This window comes from Oncorhynchus masou, chromosome 21 (genome assembly GCF_036934945.1).
Source record: "Oncorhynchus masou masou isolate Uvic2021 chromosome 21, UVic_Omas_1.1, whole genome shotgun sequence".
Taxonomy (NCBI): domain Eukaryota; kingdom Metazoa; phylum Chordata; class Actinopteri; order Salmoniformes; family Salmonidae; genus Oncorhynchus; species Oncorhynchus masou.
The window spans coordinates 31,946,354-31,953,374 of NC_088232.1; positions in this window are offsets into that span (position 1 = coordinate 31,946,354).

Sequence of the window (7,021 nt, forward strand, 5' to 3'; positions counted from 1 at the left end):
GTGCAAATATACCATGCGTTATTTACGCAATAACGCCCGAGAGGGTGTGATATATGGCCAATATGCCACACTAGTTGTGTGTTCTTATGCACGACACAACGAACAAGAAGATACATGTCTTTCCGCCGGAACAATAGAAGTAGTTGTTCAATGTCCACAAAGCGACACCGCGGGCTGTCTAGCTCCCGCCTTTTATACATCTCATTATTGTAATCCGTTTTAAAATATTAAATGAGGGTTGTTGGGGGTAAACCGCCTGTATTCAAATGAAAAATATGCCAAGTTACTAGCCTCATACTTTGAACATGCATAGCCATCTCGAAACAAATCTGATATAAAAAATCTCAAAATTGTGGGGATGCCACATCATACACTCCTAACAACCTAAGCATAGAGCCCCACAGTGGTGTCATAAAACCAAGTGATCAAACACTTAATTGGTTCCAATAGTTTTTCCCCGTAGAGGATTTTAGAAAACTTAAAGGGCTGTATTTAGTGTAGGCTTATCCTGGCATGACCTTTTGATAACCAATGTGACTGTTATCAATATATTAGGCTCTATTTTGTCTCAGATTCAAAAATGATAATTAGCATCAAAGTAGACATCATGCAAGACTACAATTCCCTGCACGTCAACTCCAGCTGCCACCTTTGTTAACAGGTACATATAAAAATGTTTTAGCCAATTTAGCTAACAGATAGTTAATCCAAAGATTCTTACCTTTGCCTCAATTCGGCAGCCTCCTCCAGATTGTCATGGCATTTTTGTAGTTGTTTATGATAGCCACATTAGTAGTTAATTAACATTTAATTTGTTGGGGTTAAATACAGGCAAATATATTGATAGTCACATTGTCCAAGAGAGATTATACGGTTATCAAAACGTTTTATGACCTCCATATAAAAACAAAAAAATGCCAACCGCTGGAGGAAGACAGATTTTCCACCGAGTTGGGCATCTCTTCACCTCTTCCTCTCTAAAGCTCTATGGTCACAAGGGCTGCAAATGACCATTGTTCTTGTGTTGTGACTGTCTTTCATATCATTTTCACACCAGACAAAGGAATATGGATTGTTGCATGACTTCACTTGTACAATTTGTGCACTTCATATTTGCAGACTCTGACTTTACCTCAGAATGGGCAACTTTGTTAGGGATCAAGCCAGGTATCAGCACCAGTCCCTTAATTGTATTGATCAACAACTCCATGCAGTTGCCACTGGTATCATTGCATGATGAGATAGATACACTGAAAGCAGTGGCCTGTATTCATGGACGCTAAGGGAAGCCAGGCTTCCCCAAAACATGTACCCCCCCCCCAAAAAAAATAATAAATAATACTATAAAATAATGTATCTATCATCTCGCTGTGTTTTGTAAAATGTTCCCTCAATTCGCAAGACGCTGAAAGTATGACAGAAGAAAGCACACGGGCGAGCGAAACAGTGTCTCTCTGCGTGTAGGCCATCTATTTGATACTATCTGATCCGAACGAGTATGACATTGTTGCAGCCCGTAGCATTGAATGCAAGGGAAGCAAGAAGCAAGCGAACATTTGGCCACAAATAGAACAATGACATAGATATTTCATCGAACTTATAAATGTGCAGCATCCGCTTGGCGTTTCCACTCACTCCCAAATATGTTAGTGAGAGAAAGCCAATTGGCCTGCAGTGGGAGAAGACGTAACGAGAAACATTTTGGCCGACATACTGCACATTTTCTCATCAATGAAACATTTTTATCTCAATACAGTTTTCTGTTCCCAAAACGAGAATATGTGCTGAACAAAGTAGACTTTAAAAATTGCGTTGTTTAGAAGGAGTGCAAAGGCGAATTGAGTTATTGCACACGCGCACTTCATGGAGTAGGCGTTCCCTAACAGAAATATGCAAATGTATAATAGAAAGCGTAACAAAAATTATCAAGCTCGTTTGTGCTTGGCTCTGCCCACCTCCTTGCTTGTTCTGCCCGCTATGATTTATTTGTTCCCATTGTAAACAACAGGCTCTGGTCTATCTTAGTTATAATAATCTTTGATTTGGCCTCCCTTGACAAAAAAAGTATAACAAATTAGCCAATCAGCGTTGAGCTAAAAAAAACTCGCCGAATGAGTTTAACAGTGAATGGTCCTGGTGAAGAAAAAGCAGTGTCAAGGGAAGCCAGCTTGGATTTGGGGTCTCTCCTATCAAATCGCGTTGTTAATGACATATCCTCTGTCATTAACAGAAACAACTTGAATTGTTGCATCTTGTTGTGTTGTTGTCGTCCGGTGGCTACCTAAAATTGGCCCAAATTAGCCATGGATGGAGGTAGAGATTTGGACTTGTGGTTTTACTTATTTTTTCGTACAGGCCAGTGATTATTAGGTTGATTCCGATCCAACCATTAATTCATACATTGTCATTGTTGTGCCCCTGATCTGAGAGGATGTAAGTTCAATATGTACATTAACTAGATGTAGAAGTCTAATGTTAACTAGCAAATGTTGCGGATGAATGGAAGTTAGGCTAGCGAGCATGCATTTTAGCCAGTTAATTTAGGACAACAACAAAAAATAAAAGCGTGTACTGTATGACAGCGTGATAGACTGTTTCATCAACATGAAAGAGAGGAGGATGCATAGGCGTTTCTCTAACCGAGGTAAAGACCGTTTCAAATAGGATATTCCGTGCTTTCAAACCACTTGAGCCACAGACTCCAAATAAGTGTCATGATGTTGGAAAAATTGTGCACAACATTACACAGGTCTTATTTTCACGATTTGGACATTAATTCGCTTTCCAAAGCTAATAAACATGTGGAAATGTGAGCAGCATTTTGTATTTCTAATTGAATTAGTTAGGGAGCGTAAACAAAGTACAAACTTTTTTTACAATCGAATTTCAATAGTGACCGACTTGACTCAAACAAGGTTCAGAATGTCCACTGACTACCCTTCTATATTGCACACCCTTTGGTTTGTCCATTTTCATCTCACACGTTATTACATTAATTTTTCAAACTTTCCAATATCAACAGCTCCTTGGTCATGTGACCTACTGACTTCAAACAAGGTTCAGAATGTACACTTAGTGGGCCTACACATTGCACACCCTTCAGTTTGTCCATTTCCATCTCATACATTTTTCATAGTTTTACATTTTTAACGCTCCTTGGTCATGTCAATTACACACCTAAGAAGTGTGCAGTGGATATACACCCATATTGCATAACCTCTAGTCATGTATCTTCTATATTGTTGTACATTAAAATTAGTTTGACAATTAGGGGGTTCAGTCCAGTGTTAAGCCTTTTCTTTAATATTTATCTATAATAATTGGTAGTTCTAAGTTCTTATTTTCCCTGTTTTTTTATTTTGCCACAGTATTTAACAGTGGTACACAATAGGAGAGAGACAGATAATATCTCCTTTCGTCTTTAATATCAACCATAAATGAAAAGGGCAAAGTAGAGTCATGCTATTAATTGTCCAAAGCAGGGATGGAGAGTGAGCTAGTGAGGTAGGCTGCAGTGGGTTTGCTGGTCAATACATATACTGAACATGTAACCACAGTAATGGTGGCCAGAAAATCAATGAGTAAACATTTAATTTTGACAAATTAAACAAATTGTATGTCACATGTCAACAGACACGTTACTTCAAATAAGTGCAAAACATTTCAGTGTTAACTTTCTCTTTATCCCTGGTTGATGTACATTCAGAGCCGCTTCAGTGTGGATGGGGTATAGCATATATTTTCAACAACAAAGACAGCACTTCCAGTCTGAAATATTTTGTCTTCATTCCTAGGCACAGCACATGGAACCACCGTTGGCATGCAAAACATTCAATCTAAAACAAAACAAAGCGTAACACGTTATAAATAATATCAAATATCAATGCAGTATGCCGAAGTAGCCATCCATTGTGTTATACCATAAATTGTCTTAAATGCCGACAGTGTTGTCAAAAGATTGTAAACATGTTAAATGAAGTTACTAACCCAGGCAGTCTTTGGGCCACATCCAGGTTCTTTATCAGTGTCACACATGAAGCAGTTGTTGGCTTTGTTGAACTCTGAAATCATAGGCATGAACTGAACATATGGCTGTCCCACACAACTACATGACAATAAAGCATTTACTTTGAATTAAATGTCATTACATACCAGGCATTTTTAGTAAACCCTTAGCCATTTCTTTTCGCAGTTGCTCCATGTGTTTTTGTGAAGGTTCTATATCAATTTGTGAGGGGATGTTGGCAAAGTTCTGTGCAACTTCCTTGGCCATCTACACCAAAAAATAAATTGAGTTTTTGACCTAATTGTCACATAACAGCTAATCATTCATTATTGAAAATACAACTGTCAAACCTGCATTACAACGACCCCGCAGCTGAAGGTGTCCTGCTGCATGGTGGGAGTTATTTCCCCTCCTTTCCACTTTATGTCCGCCCAGTCATCTTTTCCATGGCAGGATCTTCTCATTTTGTAGTATTCTCTTTTTTCATGTAAACAAAATGGAATTCTGATTAGTTATAGGCAAATGAATACACAGGCCAAAACTGTATGCTGATTTCCTTGTCACTATAATCTAATAGAGGTAATTTCCTTTATGCCCCATTCTCCACATAGCCTAAATTATAGGCCCTGAACCATTTACAGGAGAATAATACAAGTAGCATATAGTATCCAACCTTATCACAGAGTGAATAAATGGAGTGTGTTTGTAGACTTGAAGAAAAAAATATTAAGTGACAGATTCATCAGTAGTGTTTAGTCATATCACAAAGATCACAGATGACAGTTTAAAAATATATATATATTTCAACTTTATTTAACCAGGTAGGCTAGTTGAGAACAAGTTCTCATTTGCAACTGCGACCTGGCCAAGAATAAAGCAAAGCAGTTCGACACATACAACAACACAGTTACACATGGAATAAACAAACATAGTCAATAATACAGTAGAAAAAAGTCTATATATAGTGTGTGCAAATGAAGTAAGATAAGGGAGGCAAGGCAATAATTAGGCCATGGTGACGAAGTGATTACAATATACCAATTAAACACTGGAGTGATTGATGTGCAGAAGATGAATGTGCAAGTAGAGATACTGGGGTGCAAAGGAGCAAGATAAATAAATAAATACAGTATGGAGATGAGGTAGTTGGATGGGCTATTTACAGATGGGCTATGTACAGGTCCAGTGATTTGTGAGCTGCTCTGACAGCTGGTGCTTAAAGCTAGTGAGGGAGATATGAGTCTCCAGCTTCAGTGATTTTTGCAGTTCGTTCCAGTCATTGGCAGCAGAGAACTGGAAGGAAAGGCGACCAAAGGAGGAATTGTCTTTGGGGGTGACTAGTGAGATATACCTGCTGGAGCGCGTGCTATGGGTGGGTGCTGCTATGCTGACCAGTGAGCTGAGATAAGGCAGGGCTTTACCTAGCAGAGACTTGTAGATGACCTGGAGCTAGTGGGTTTGGCGATGAGTATGAAGCGAGGGCCAGCCAACGAGAGTGTACAGGTCGCAATGGTGGGTAGTATATGGGGTTTGGTGACAAAACGGATGGCACTGTGATAGACTGCATCCAATTTGTTGAGTAGAGTGTTGGAGGATTGGTAGGTTGGTCAGTTTTACGAGGGTATGTTTGGCAGAATGAGTGATGGATGCTTTGTTAAGAAATAGGAAGCCGATTCTAGATTTCAATTTGGATTGGAGATGCTCAATGTGAGTCTGGAAGGAGAGTTTACAGTCTAACCTAGGTATTAGTTGTTGTCCACATATTCTAGGTCAGAACCGTCCAGAGTAGTGATGCTGGACGGGTGGGCAGGTGCGGGCAGCGATCAGTTGAAGAGCATGGATTTAGTTTTACTTGCATTTAAGAGAAGTTGGAGGCAACGGAAGGAGAGTTGTATGGCATTGAAGCTCCTCTGGAGGTTCCAATGAAGGGCCAGAGGTATACCGAATGGTGTCGTATGCATAGAGGTGGATCAGAGAATCACCAGCAGCAAGAGCAACATCATTGATGTATACAGTGAAGAGAGTCGGCCCGAGAATTGAACCCTGTAGCACACCCATAGAGACTGCCAGAGGTCCAGACAACAGGCCCTCCGATTTGACACACTGAACTCTACCAGAGAAGTAGTTGGTAAACCAGGCGAGGCAGTCATTTGAGAAACCAAGGCTGTTTAGTCTGCCGATAAGAATGTGGTGATTGACAGAGTCAAAAGCCTTGGCCAGGTCGATGAATACGGCTGCACAGTAATGTCTCTTATTGATGGCGGTTATGATATCGTTTAGGACCTTGAGCATGGCTGAGGTGCACCCATGACCAGCTCTGAAACCAGATTGCATAGCGGAGAAGGTACAGTGGGATTTGAAATGGTTGGTCATCTGTTTGTTAACTTGGCTTTCGAAGACCTTAGAAAGGCAGGGTAGGATAGCCATAGGTCTGTAGCAGTTTGGGTCTAGAGTGTCTCCCCCTTTGAAGAGGGGGATGATCGCGGCAGCTTTCCAATCTTTGGGAATCTTTGACAATACGAAAGAGAGGTTGAACAGGCTAGTAATAGGGGTTGCAACAACTTCGGCAGATAATTTTAGAAAGAGAGGGTCCAGATTGTCTAGCCCGGCTGATTTGTATGGGTCCAGATTTTGCAGCTCTTTCAGAACATCAGCTATCTGGATTTGGGTGGAGGAGAAATGGGGGAGGCTTGGGCGAGTTGCTGTGGGGGGTACCGGGCAGTTGACCGGGGTAGGGGTACCCAGGTGGAAAGCATTGCCAGCCGTAGAAAAAGGCTTACAAAATTCTCAATTGTAGTGGATTTATCGGTGGTGACAGTGTTTCCTAGCCTCAGTGCAGTGGGCAACTGGGAGGAGGTGCTCTTATTCTCCATGGACTTTACAGTGTCCCAGAACTTTTTTGAGTTTGTGCTACAGGATGCACATTTCTGCTTGAAAAAGCTAGCCTTAGCTTTCCTAACTGCCTGTGTATATTGGTTCCTAACTTCCATGAAAAGTTGCTTATCATGGGGGCTA